Genomic DNA, 15,034 nt, shown 5'->3' with positions numbered 1-15,034 from the left:
GCATGGTATGTTTGTGTGTATGTTTGGTTTTTAAGAAGGGCTTTTAGTAATTTAAATATTAGATTTGTTTTATGCTGTTTCTTATTATTGTTGTTAGCCGCCCCAAGTCTACGGAGAGGGGCGTCATACAAATCTAATAAATAAATAAATTAAATAAATAAATTAAATAAATAAATAAAATAAATAATAAAATAAAATAAAATAAAATAAAATAAAATAAAATAAAATAAAATAAAATAAAATAAAATAAAATAAAATAAAATAAAATAAAATAAAATAAAATAAAATAAAATAAAATAAAATAAAATAAATAAAATAAAATAAAATAAAATAAAATAAAATAAAATAAAATAAAATAAAATAAAATAAAATAAAATAAAATAAAATAAAATAAAATAAAATAAAATAAAATAAAATAAAATAAAATAAAATAAAATAAAATAAAATAAAATAAAATAAAATAAAATAAAATAAAATAAAATAAAATAAAATAAAATAAAATAAAATAAAATAAAATAAAATAAAATAAAATAAAATAAAATAAAATAAAATAAAATAAAATAAAATAAAATAAAATAAAATAAAATAAAATAAAATAAAATCACAAGCTTTTCCAATAAGTACTTGCTAGATATGTTGGACTTCAATTCCAACTATTCTTAGTTATTGACACTAGGCTGGTGAGGAATTGTGGGAGATAAAATCCAACATATTAACAGAAAGCAGCCAACTGGAGAAAAATTATCTGCACCTTAATTAGCATTTCATAAAAGTATCTGACTTTCTGCCATATAGAGAAAAAAATGAATAGTTTTGAATTTATTATCTGAAGTATGTTTTGTTTTAGATCAAGTTCAATCTAACATAAAACATACTAGACATTTGGTCATGTACTGAATATAGAAACTATATGTAATTTAACTTGATGACTCATCTACAGAATAATGAGCTCCAAAGAGTAAACATATTGTCCCTTGGTGGATGAATCTTTCCTCCGCTAATGCCAATAGTTTGATAAGTCCCAGCGGACTGGCTAAAAGTTTATGTTCCATTTGGAGCTATGCAAAAGGCTATGTCGGAAGGCTAATTCTACACTAGAAAATAGTCTTTTGGAGGAACAGCAATAGGAGTAGCACTTAGACTTATATAGACTCATGTCCAGTCGACAAAGCAGTGGAAGTGATGTGCCGGTGCCTGGAGGCTGTTGGGGCCTGGATGGGTGTCAACAAATTCAAACTCAACCCAGACAAGACGGAGTGGCTGTGGGTTTTGCCTCCCACAGACAATCCCATCTGTCCGTCCATTACCCAGGGGAGAGAATCATTGACCCCCTCAGAGAGGGTCCACAACTTGGGCGTCCTCCTCAATCCACAGCTCTCATTAGAGAAACATCTTTCAGCTGTGGCGAGGGGGGCGTTTTTCCAGGTTCGCCTGGTGCACCAGTTGCGGCCCTATTTGGACCAGGAGTCACTGCTCCACAGTCACTCATGCCCTCATCACCTCGAGACTCGACTACTGTAACGCTCTCTACACGGAGCTACCTTTGAAAAGTGTTCGGAAACTTCAGATCATGCAGAATGCAGCTGCGAGAGCAATCATGGGCTTTCCCAAATATGCCCATGTTACACCAACATTCCGCAGTCTGCATTGATTGCCGATCAGTTTCCGGTCACAATTCAAAGTGTTGGTTATGACCTATAAAGCCCTTCATGGCACCGGACCAGATTATCTCAGGAACCGCCTTCTGCTGCACGAATCCCAGCAACCAGTTAGGTCTTCTCCGGGTCCCGTCAACTAAACAATGTTGCTTGGCAGGACCCAGGGGAAGAGCCTTATCTGTGGTGGCCCCAGCCCTCTGGAACCAACTCCCCCCAGAGATTAGAATTGCCCCCACCCTCCTTGCCTTTCGTAAGCTGCTTAAAACCCACCAGGCATGGGTGAATTGACCCATAGGCCTCTACAATTTTATGCATGGTATATCTGTATGTATGTTTGTTTTTTATAATAATGGGTTTTTAACTGTTTTTAGTATTGGATTATTATTATATGCTGTTTTATTACTGTTGTTAGCCGCCCCGAGTCTGCGGAGAGGAGCGGCATATAAATCCAATAAATAAAATAAATAAATAAATAAATACTGCTCCAGGGACATAAATACTGCTCCAGGGCTTTACAGCCCTCTCTAAGTGGATTACAGAGTCAGCATATTGACCCCAACAATCTTGGTCCTCATTTTACTGACCTCAAAAGGATGAAAGCCTAAGTCAATCTTAAGCTGATGAGATTCGAACTGCCGGCAGAATTAGTCTGAAATACAGCGTTCTAATCACCATACCACTATGGCTCTAAGGAACTAAGAAAGCTTAGTTAATACAGAAGGATGAATCAAAATATTAAATATTTCTTCAACTATGGTGGCTTATATTCCATCATTCTCGGAAGTGCGAGGAATAAGAATAGAGAAGGTAAACTGTCCCAAGATTCAAAATAAAGAGAGAGAGTCCCCATTGTATTGGTTCTTATTGGACTGTCCATAAAAAGATGGATAGGTACCACCAGAATGGACAAAAAAACAACAACACATGGCTTGCAGAATATATGTAGTCATTTAGCATTTTTATTTTCTAAATAAAAATTATTTATTATTTATAAAAATAAAGAAAATTTACAAGAGCTTTGATGGGTGCAGTGGTTTGAGTGCAGTACTGCAAGCTACTTCTACTGATCATCAGCTGCCCACAGTTTGGCAGATCGAATCTCAGTAGGCTCAAGGTCCTTCCAAGGTCGGTAAAATGAGGACCCAGATTGTTGGGGGCAATAGGCTGACTCTCTGTAAAACGCTTAGAGAGGGCTGTAAAGTACTGTGAAGCAGTATATAAGTCTAAATGAAATGGAACCAACTTCCACCTGATGTCCGTACTGCTCCCACCCTGCTGGCCTTTCGTAAGGCCACGAAGACCTGGCTTTTTCGGCAGACCTGGGGCCCACGAATTTACATCCTTGATGGCCAACTCTATGAAGGGTGTGCATGTATATGACTGTGACTGCCTTTTTAAATAACTTTTTATGAGGTTTTAGTTTTAGATAATGTTTTAGTTTTAGATAATGTTCGACTTCTTTTTACCCCTTTGTATCTATTTATATTATATTTTTATTTATTTATTTTATTATTTATTTATTTATTTATTTGTCATATAAATATAGTATTATACTGTAGTATGTTTAACATAATATAAGTATAAAGTAGAGATAGAAAGGATAAAAAGACATTAGGACAGGAATGGTAGACACAAAGGTGCACTTCTGCATGCCCCTTACAGACCTCTTAGAAAAGGGGAGAGGTCTATTGGAGATAATGTAAGGTTGAAGACTATTGTTTATTAGTTTATTAGTTTATTATTATTGATTATTGTAATCCGCCCTCAGTGCTTTGGGATTGGGCGGCATAGAAGTCAAATGAATGAATGAATGAATGAATGAATGAATGAATGAATGAATGAATGAATGAATGAATGAATGAATGAATGAATAATGCTAACTGAGCACACAGGAGTCCTAGACACATCCTGAGAAATAAAATTGATACCAGAAGTTGCATAATGCCAGCTATCTATTTAGCAATTTCTAAATTGTCAGCTAAAATGTTTAAAAGTGAAGTGAAGCTGAGAACCTAGTGTTACGTTGAGACATATTTCTGGGCATATTTAATGCTAACCTACCCAGGCTTCATGCTCTGGGAAATCCATGGTCTTTCGAGACTGAAGGATGCCAATGCAATTAAATACTCCCAAATGCCACACTTTGAAGCTTCAATTCTGTAAGTCTCAAAAAACCTAAATACAAGAGGAGGAGGAGGACCATCTCTTAGATGGACAATCAAATACAGTGATACCTTGTCTTACGAACTTAATTGGTTCTGGGAGGAGGCTTGTAAGGTGAAAAGTTTGTAAGACAAAACAATGTTTCCCATAAGAATCAATGGAAAACCAATTAATGCGTGCAAGCCCAAAATTTACCCCTTTTTCAAGCCAAAGCCCCCGTTTTTGTGCTGGTGGGATTCCCCTGAAGCTTCCCTCCATGGGAAACCCTACCTCCAGACTTCTGCGTTTTTGCGATGCTGTAGGGAAATTCCAGGAGGGGAATCCCAGGATCACAAAAACAGGTGCTCCGCTGGCAACAGAAGTCTGGAGGTGGGGTTTCCCAGCGAGGGAAGCCTCAGCAAAATCACACCATGGCAAAAACACGGAAGTCCGGAGGTGGGGTTTTGAAGACTTCCATGTTTTTGCGATGGTGCAATTTCGCTGAGGCTTCCCTTGCTGGGAAACCCCACCTCCGGACTTCCATTGCCAGTGGAATGCCCTTTTTTGCGATCCTGGGATTCCCCTCCTGGGATATCCCTACAGCATCACAAAAATGCGGAAGTCCGGGGTTTCCCATGGAGGGGAGCCTCAGGGGAATCCCACCAGCACAAAAACGGGCACTTTGCTTACAATGGAAATCTGGAGGCGGGGCATCCCAGTGGCAGCAGCAGGTTCGTAAGGCAAAAAAAGTTCGTAAGAAGAAGCAAAAAAATTCTGAACCCCGGATTCGTATCTCGAAAAGTTCGCATGACGAGGGGTTCATATGACAAGGTACCACTGTAATTTAAATTTGCTTATGTCATTTATATGTTGGAGCTTATAGAAAAATATTTTTAAATTTCCCAGATAACTTATTTTCTATGCATACTTTCCTGACAGTAAATTTCAACTGAATCGGTGCCATCACAACACATTGTGCTGCTGTTTGGCTATGAAACTGAAAACAGGCTATTGGGATAAAGGTGTTGATTATACATTTATGTATATTTTGCAATTTTCAAATCCTAGGAGAATGCCACAGTCACATTAATTTAAAAATTAATGTAGGAGGGCTTTTTCTGTTTTGCTTTAATGAAGAAAAGGAGCATTCCAGCTTTACTTATGACACTGGTTTAGAAAGCCTCACTTTTTCTGTAATTGGGCCTCATTAATACATTCCTGAGTGCACCGAAATTTAGGAGAAGTAAAACATGAGCCCAAGAGATCAGAGCAACAGGGGTCTGTAAGAATTCCAGACCACAAAGTTAATTCCACTTAAGGAGTTGGAAGAGGCTCTGTAATCAAAGGAGGAAAACATGTTTCAGAAAACACAACAGGAACCGAAGGCTTGGGAAACTTTTTTCTCCAGTACTGGCTGCTTTACCAAGTTTCTTTTTCTCTTTTCCTCATTCTGGGATTGCAATTTGTAGCCGAATATCTTAAGAGTTATTAGTCATAGTGTTCTGTAAACTACTTTTTCTCTCTCCCTCCATGTCATGTTTCCAAAAAAGAAAATGTGATATGCTTGATGCCTCAATCTGGCTGAAAGTGTGTCTGGTATTCCAACTAAAAATGGGATGAGAATTGAAATGGATGAACCTCTAGAGGGTTGAGGCTCCCTTGTCAGATTGATTAGATAATTTTGTCCATGGGGAACTGCAGAGTCTGGTTTAAAGAAGAAGGATGGCAGTCACAATAGTGTGATCAAAGCTCTGGCAGATTTTAATATGTGCCACATCACAGTCCTTCTTATGGACTCTTCTGGACAAGTCCAATTACTGCTGTAAAGCCTCAAGTAGTAATATATAGGGAATAGATGGGGAAGTCATTAAATTTGCAGATGACACCAAACTGGCAGGAATAGCCAACACTCCAGAAGATAGGCTTAGTATACAGAAGGATCTTGACAGACTTGAACATTGGGGGCTTTCTAACAAAATGAAATTCAGTGGTGAAAAAAATAAGGGTCTACATTTAGGCAAGAAAAACAAAATGCACAGGTATAGTATATGCAGTACATGTGGTACCTTGCTTAATAGTAGTAACTGTGAGAAGGATCTTGGAGTACTAGTGGACAACCATTTAAATCAGTTCCCGCTTCGAGTTGTCGAAGCGTGGAACTCATTACCAGACTCAATAGTGTCAACCCCTAACCCCCAACATTTCTCCCTTAGACTCTCCACAATTGACCTCTCCAGGTTCCTAGGAGGTCAGTAAGGGGCGTACATAAGTGCACCAGTGTGCCTTTCGTCCCTTGTCCAATTGTCTTTCCTTTATCTCATATATCATATATATTTTCTTCCTTTCATATATCTTCTTCTCTATTTTATATTTTTATATATATATATATATTACCTCATGTCTATTCTCTTCTATGTATTGTGTATTGGACAAATAAAATAAAATAAAATAAAATAAAATAAAATAAAATAAAATAAAATAAAATAAAATAAAATAAAATAAAATAAAATAAAATAAAATAAAATAAAATAAAATAAAATAAAATAAAATAAAATAAAATAAAATAAAATAAAATAAAATAAAATAAAATAAAATAAAATAAAATAAAATAAAATAAAATAAAATAAAATAAAATAAAATAAAATAAAATAAAATAAAATAAAATAAAATAAAATAAAATAAAATAAAATAAAATAAAATAAAATAAAATAAAATAAAATAAAATAAAATAAAATAAAATAAAATAAAATAAAATAAAATAAAATAAAATAAAATAAAATAAAATAAAATAAAATAAAATAAAATAAAATAAAATAAAATAAAATAAAATAAAATAAAATAAAATAAAATAAAATAAAATAAAATAAAATAAAATAAAATAAAATAAAATAAAATAAAATAAAATAAAATAAAATAAAATAAAATAAAATAAAATAAAATAAAATAAAATAAAATAAAATAAAATAAAATAAAATAAAATAAAATAAAATAAAATAAAATAAAATAAAATAAAATAAAATAAAATAAAATAAAATAAAATAAAATAAAATAAAATAAAATAAAATAAAATAATAAATATGACCTATCACTGTGCAGCAGCTGCCAAAAGAGCCAACACAATTTTAGGCTGTGTAAATGGATAGAATCAAGATCACAAAAACTATTAATACAACTTTATAATGCCTTGATAAGGCCACACTTGGAATACTGCATTCAGTTTTGGTTACCATGATGTTAAAATGATGTGGAGACTTTAGAAAGAATGCAGAGAAGAGCAACAAAGATGATTAGAGGACTGGAGGGGAAAACATATGAAGAACGATTGCAGCATCTGTTTAGGTCTAGTTTAAAGAAAAGAAGGACTAGGGGAGAAATGATAGCAGTGTTCCAATATCTCAGGCATTACCACAAAGAAGAGGGAGTCAAGCTATTCTCCAAATCACCTGAGGGAAGGACAAGAAGCAATGGGTCGAAACAAATCAAGGAAAGAAGCATCTTAGAACTAAGGAGAATTTCCTGTCAGTTAGAACAGTGTTTTTCAACCAGTGTGCCGCGAGACATGGTCAGGTGTGCCGCGAAGCTCAGAGAGAAAGAAAGCAAGAGAGAGAGAAAGCAAGAGAGAGAGAAAGCAAGAGAGAAAGAAAGCAAGAGAGAGGGAGGGAAAGAAAGAAAGAGAGAGAAAGAGAGAGAGAGAGAACGAGAACAAGAGAGAGAGAAAGAAAGCAAGAGAGACAGAGAAAACAAGAGAAAGAAAGAGAGAGCAAAAGAAAGCAAGAGAGAGAGAGAAAGACATAGAGGGAGGTAGGGAGGGAGAGAGAAAGAGAGCAAAAAAGAGAGGAAGGAAGGAAGAGAAAGAAAGAGGGGTGGCGAGAGAGAGAAAGAAAGAGGAAGGAAGGGAGAGAAATAGGGAGGGAGAAAGAAATATAGTGAAGGGGAGGAAGAGAGAGAGAGAGAATTTTTTTGTCCAAACTTTTTTTAGCCCCCCCCCCCCCCCCCCCGCTCAATGTGCCCCAAGGTTTTGTAAATGTAAAAAATGTGCCGCGGCTCAAAAAAGGTTGAAAATCACTGAGTTAGAACACTTACTCAGTGGAACAACTTGCCTCCAGAAGTTGTGAATGCTCTAACACTTGGAAGTTTTAAAGAAGTTGTTTTATAACAATTTTGTCTGAAATCATGTAGGGTTTCCTGCCTAAACAGGGTGTTGGACTAGAAGACCTCCAAGGTCCCTTCCAATTCTATTTAGTCTAGTCTAATCTAGTCTACTCCTTTCAGTTAGTTATAAAACTCTGTTATTCTATTCTACAGGTGAAACTCGAAAAATTAGAATATCTTGCAAACGTTCATTTATTTCAGTAATGTAACTTAAAAGATGAAATTCCCAATATATATGAGAGATATTCATAACATGCATGTCTCATGTCTCTCATCTTTCTCCTGGCAATGCCCTATAGATTCTCTATAGGGTTCAGGTCAGGTGAGTTTGCTGGCCAATCAAGAACAATAATCCCATGTATGTGGATGGAAGCATCGACTGCTCCAAAACCTCCTGGTAGATGAATGCGTTGACCCTGGACTTAATGAAGCACAGTGGACCACCACCAGCAGATGACATGGCTTCCCAAATCAACACAGACTATGGAAACTTTACACTGGACCTCAAGCATCTTGTAGTGGGTGCCTCTCCATTCTTTCTCCATACTCTGGGCTCTTGGTTTCCAAATGAGATGCAAAAGTTTCCCCAGTCTTTATGAGGATGGTGACTTAAATTTTCCAGCAGGACTGGGCACCTGCCCACGCTGCCAAAAGCACCAACAACCTGCTTCAATGACCATGGGATTATTGTCCTTGATTGGCCAGCAAACTCGCCTGACCTGAACTCCATAGAGAAGGCTGCTGTTGAAGCATCCTGGTCTTCCATAACACAGGCTGATAGTGTCCATGCTGCACTGCATTGATTGCTGAAAAAGGGGCTCAAACAAAGTACTGAATACATATGCCTTCTTATACTTTTCAGAAGTCTGATATTATTCTATGTAGAATCCTTGTTTTATTGATCGCATCATCTAATTTTCTGAGATGGGATATTTGGGGGTTTCATGAGCTGTACCCCATAATCATCACATCGGGATTGGGCAGCATAGAAGTCGAATAAATAATAATAAAAATAATAATACAACAAATCACGACTTTAACTATCTTGTCTTGCATGTTATGAGTATCTCCCATATATTACGTTTCACCTTTTAAGTTACATTACTGAAATAAATGAAAGTTTGCACGATATTCTATTTTTAGAGTTTCACCTGTATTTTAAGTGTCTAAAGACACTTCCATACATTAACTCATCCACCTCTTGTAGATAAACTCCAATGATCCCTTTGGACATCTTAGGCTTTAAGATTGCCTTACAACCAGAAAAAAAAATTGATGCTGTCAAATTCAAAGCTTCATGTTCAAAACCGGCTGTCAAGCCTTTCTTGATCCTATGAAGCTGAGCTGCGTAAAGGATTAAAAAAGAATATTTTACAAACATGTCCATGTGAGCGAAGCAGCTCATTTTCAAAGCAGCTCTTTAGAGCAGCTTTCATATTGATAGGTGTGTGCTGTGGGGTACACTCATCAGGAAAAAGAAGTATTTTATTTATTTTTTTGTTTTGTCCAATACACAATAATACACAATGAGGGTTATAGAGGATATAATCAGGTAGAATGTATTAAAGGGGAAATAGAGGAGAAAATAAAGGAGTGAAATATAACTACCGTGTTTCCCCGATAGTAAGACAGTGTCTTACTTTCTTTTTACCCCCAAAAGCCCCACTAGGTCTTACTTTCGGGGTATGTCTTACATACCCCCCCCCGCCGTTTCCCGCCTCCACTCACCAAATTGACAGGGTGAAGTCGGGAAGACCCAGGGAAGGTTTCTTCGGCCGCCCAGCAGCTGATCTGCTCGGCAGCGCGGCAGCAGCCCTGGCGGCGGTTCCCTCCGCTTTGACGGCGCTGGTCCGCTCGCTCGTCCCCGCAACCGACCCGCTTCCCCGACACGCGTCTGGAGGGGAGGAGCCGCTCTGCGCAGTTGGGCAGCCCTGCCTGCCGGAAAGGAGGCGGGCGAAGGAGGGCGCAGCTCCGGCCGCCCGCTCGGCTCGCTTCTACAACTTCGGACCAGTGCCGTCCTTCGCCTCGCATTTCCGGGTTGGCGAGCCTGGATTGTTTTTCCTGCGAGCGCTGGTCCCCGCTAAGCCTTCTGCGCCTGACTCGGCGAGGCGAGAGGGAAGAAGGAGAAGCGCAAGTGGATGCGGAGCGCCCGGGAGGCATTTATCCTTCCTTCGCTCCGCATCCACTTGTGCTTCTCCTTCTTCCCTCTCGCCTCGCCGAGACAGGCGCAGAAGGCTTAGCGGGGACCAGCGCTCGCAGGAAAAACAATCCAGGCTCGCCAACCCGGAAATGTGAGGTGAAGGACGGCGCTGGTCCGAAGTTGTAGAAGTGAGCCGAGCGGGCGGCCGGAGCTGCGCCATCCTTCGCCTGCCTCCTTTCCGGCAGGCAGGGCTGCCCAACTGCGCAGAGCGGCTCCTCCCCTCCAGACGCATGTCGGGGAAACGGGTCGGTTGCGGGGACGAGCGAGCGGACCAGCGCCGTCAAAGCGGAGGAAACGCCGCCAGGGCGCCGCGAACTGCTCCAACGCCTCCCTCGCTTTTAGTACCGTGTTTCCCCGAATGTAAGACATATGTCTTACTTTCGGGGTATTAGCCGACCCCCCTGAAACCCCCCATATGTCTTACAATCGGGGGGGTCTTACTATCGGGGAAACACGGTATGAGAGAATAGCAGAAAAAGATATAGGTATAGAAGGGAAGATATAGGAGATATAGGAGAGACAATAGGACAGGGGACGGTAGGCACTCTGATCAAACTGCCGACTCTGGGGTAAAAGAGGGGTGGAAACAGTGCGGGGGAAGCAGGGGGCGAGCGTCCTCCTCGGCAGCAAATGCTCACCTCTCCAAAACTGCGAGTCCTGTATAGCATTAACCAGGGGTTCCTATATTATTCGATGTTATCTACCGTAGCCAGCGGAGCAGCAGTCCCACCCCTCCTCTCTGCTCCCCAACCGGAACCGAAAAGGCTTATTCTGTAGAGCTGCAAGCCCATGGAACCACCTTCCTGGCTAAATTAGAAGAAAGAGGGAAGGAGGAAGGAATAAAAGAAGATGGGCAGGAGGAAGGACGGGAGGGAGGGAGGTGGGAGGGAAGGAAGGAAGGAAAATGAAGCTCGGGAAGGCCCCGGGTGCCCCTTGTGAGCTGTTTTCGCTGGCAGAGGCACCGCTATTGAGATAAGCATATTTCAGTAGACATTGGATGGTTATGTTCACTTATCCTTGCCCTTAGACACACTTTTTCTTCTTGTCGACACTTGTTTTCATGTCTTGCTATGATAAGTCATGAAAAAAGATTTCCTCTCCTCTCCTCTCCTCCTCTATTCTCCTCTCCTCACCATAGTCTCTTTTCTTTTCTTTTCTTTTTTCTTTTTTTTTCTTTTTTCTTTCTTCTTTTCCATTCCTTTCCTTTATTTTCCTCTCCTCTCCTCTCTTCTTTTCCTTTCCTTTCCTTTCTTTTTCTTTATTTTCCCTTTTTCCTTTCTTTTCTTTTCCTCTCTTTTCCTCTCCTTTCCTCTCTTCTCCTCTCCCTTTCTTTCCCCTCCCCTCCTCCCCTCTCTTCTCCCCTCCTCTCTTTTCCTTCCCTTCCCTTTCTTCCTTTCCTTCCTTTCATTTCCTTCCTCTCCTCTCCTCTTCTTTTCTCCTCTCCTCTCCTCACCCTAATCTCTTTTTTCTTTTATTTCTTTTATTTTTTTTTTATTTTTTTTTCCTTTCCTCCCTGCCCCTCCTCTACTCTCCCCTCCTCTCCTCTCCTTTCCTTTCCTTCTGCAATCAAACAGACTCTCAGCATTTTGCAGTGATTAAGAGCACCAGCAAGAGCAACTCCTGCTATGACATCCATATAAATAAATAAACAAACAAACCCACAAGAGCTGTTGCTATTGTTTGCAGAGGAGTGGGTGGATCTAGATGGAGGGAACAAGCAGGATGTCATACAGGCAAATCATCTTAAAATCTGTGAAAGAAACATAAGGAACTCCAAACATAAACATAATCAGCAGATGGGAGGAGAGTTCATGAGTAACATAACTCATAAATGGCAACTCAGTGTGAATTCCCCCCCCCAAAAAATTACTTTTTCCAAAATCAATAACTGTTCTTTCAATTGCAAAACTTTCCCAACAAATCTTTATTTTCAAGAAAGTAAAGTAGCAATACAATAAAATGAACAACTTCAAATTTTATCACAGAAGCCTACGATGAGCCATGTGATCCACAATGACCATAGATTTGAAGATGCTGAATTGACCAAAATAAAGAATGTAACACCAAGACCTTCAAAGAGCCAGACCATATTTGATTTTAAGCCTACGCCTGCTAGATAGAGGATCAGACAGCACAGATATCTCTCCCTCAGGTTTGGTGTATATATTTTGAGTGAAAAGGCCTCAAATCTTTGTAACTTTTGTTCATTGCCTTGCAGCCCTCAGAATAATAATAATAATAATAATAATTTATTAGATTTGTATGACGCCCCTCTACGAGGACTCAGAGCACCTATAGAAGCTATAGAAACAGGTGCACAGCCTCTGTAAAGGTGTCCATTAGGAAAAACTAAATCCAAAAGTCGGTATATTTGGGAAGAATTGTTTGCAATACAAGTTCTTTTGTGTATCACTGTTGCAGAAAAGCATGCATTAAAGAATATTGTATACATAAATTCACACAACCATTTCTTGAAGCATTAAAAATTTGCAAACTGAGCTGGAAGTGTGATGGAAAAATCACAGAAAATAAAACACATTTATCAATGCTCGGCTGTGTCTCACTAAAGCTTTCTTGCAGCTTCGCAACTATTTTATGATATTATGAAAAGATTTCTGTGTAATATTACAAAACATTTCCACACTGTTTTTACTTTTCAGAGTGAATTACGTGCCCAGCATTGTACATGGAAGACACAGAGTTATTCGTGTTTTGTAAAAAACCAGTTCAAGAATTGACACCTTTATTTGACTTTCTGGAGCAGCTGTAGAACAGCACGCAAGCCCTGAAATCTGGCTGAATTTGTTTTCTGCAGCCTTCTGGGCTCCCCATATTATTAAATAAAGCTAAATAAAGCTCCTTTAAGCATCCCGGTGCAAACACTGGCCACTAAAAGGAAAAACAGTGATGCTATTCAGTAACCACCTTTGGTGGCAGGAGATGGAAAGCTCTTCCTTCCTTCCTTCCTCTCTTAAGAATGGTCGATTTATAAGGCGGACAAGAACTAAGGAACTTGCAGGGTATCTTGTCAGTGGAAGCAACAGCTGCGAGATCCCTTTGCCCACCCAGACATGCTCATAAGTGAATCCTCTGTTCTGGCAGGTGATGCTGCCGATTTGAAATACACGAACTATCCATCAGAAAAAGCAGCAACAGGCAAACATTTCAGCTGCAGAGTGGGCTTAAAGAGCAAACCAAATCCTTGGAAGTATAAATATTGGTTTTTTAAAATTTAATTTTAATTGATTTTTATAATAACAATATATCAATAAAACATTCAAACAACACATAACATGTACATTCAATTAACAATTAAAAAGAGTTATTGCCTAGTGACAAATTGTATGATGGGAAAAGGAGATATAAGATTACTTATAAGAATTATGACTATTGTTTTCTTTTAAAAATGGCTTAAATCAAGTATTTAAAAAGTGATATGTAATAGAATGTGAGCACAGTTAGAACTGTTATATAGATTTGCTACACATTCGTCCAATTTTCTTTTTAATTGTTTTTGTTAAGATTGGAGCTACATTCTTGTTGAAATCTGTACTGTTCAGAAATTTGGAGTATAATTTTCAATTAAAACACTTGTTTAAGCGAGAAAAAAGTGCTGACAGAAATTATATTTGGTATAGATATTTTTCAGAACAGTTGCAAGGCAGATTTTGACATAGTCTTAACTGCATATGGTTCAGTGTGCTGTTTGTCTGCATTTTTCAAGAGTTGGCTTCATGGTCCCTTATCATTATAGCAAAAGGTCACTTCAAATGTATTGAAAGGCAATTATATTCCTCCCATTTTGCCTGAAAAGGAAAGAATATGCATAATTTATGATACGGACGTAGGAAAAGATCATGTAAACTCAGGCAGTGTTCTTCTGCCATAAAAGCAAGCATGGACCCTCAGAGGCAAACGCAGAGTGGGCTTTTTTTGGCTTCAGTCACAATGCAAGTGTTTGTCCAAGGAAAGCATGCGGGGGAAGCCAGGGACCAAAGTAGATGGGATTGTTAAATGAAAATATGCTCTTTCATAGTACAAAGTTGTGCATATATTTAAAAGAAAGTGGGCCAGAGAATAGCCCTATGAAAAAAATTTCCACTGTTGAACTACCAAGAAAGAGAGAAATCTGGAGTTTTCATTGTTTGTGGTGACAAACAATTATGGGCTTGACCTGACAGATTCTATTTGCTTCATTTTTCACTAGAGAAAGTTTGTAGGTTTGAGCTACTTCCACTGCATCCCAACCAGTTGATTAATCCAAACATACATGCACACTCTATATGTGTCTATGGCCTCCTTGACCAAAACCTACATTTGCCCATTGACATCTCCCTGTGACTTGTAATAATATACTGTATAGCCAAACATACATATAGATTAAGGTGACCAGGTTGTAACTTTGGTAAAGAGGGACACCATTGACTGGAGGTGGGGTGACGACGGACGACTGAAACATTTCTACAGAATTTTACCTCAGTGTTTGCTTTTTGACTTAATAGTGTTAGGGTGGGGCTTCACCTCAAAGAAAGTGGTTTCCATACTCTTTCCCCCCCCCCGAACGCCAGAGTTTTTTATTTAATTTATTTATTTTGTCCAATACAAAATACACATTGAAGAGAATAGATATGTAATAATATAAGTAAAGAAAAGAATAGAATAGAAGAAAAGATATAAAAGTATAGGCGAACATATTTGAAAGGAAGAAAAGATAAATGAGATAAGGAGAGACAATTGGACAGGGGACGAAAGGCACACTGGTGCACTTATGCACGCCCCTTACTGACCTCTAAGGAACCTGGAGAGGTCAATCGTGGATGGTCTAAGGGAAAAATGTTGGGGGTTAGGGGTTGACACTACTGAGTCAGGTAATGAGTTCCAC

The sequence above is a fragment of the Erythrolamprus reginae genome, chromosome 2 (genome assembly GCF_031021105.1).
Source record: "Erythrolamprus reginae isolate rEryReg1 chromosome 2, rEryReg1.hap1, whole genome shotgun sequence".
In the NCBI taxonomy this organism is placed as follows: domain Eukaryota; kingdom Metazoa; phylum Chordata; class Lepidosauria; order Squamata; family Dipsadidae; genus Erythrolamprus; species Erythrolamprus reginae.
Note: the sequence above shows the minus strand (reverse complement) of the source record.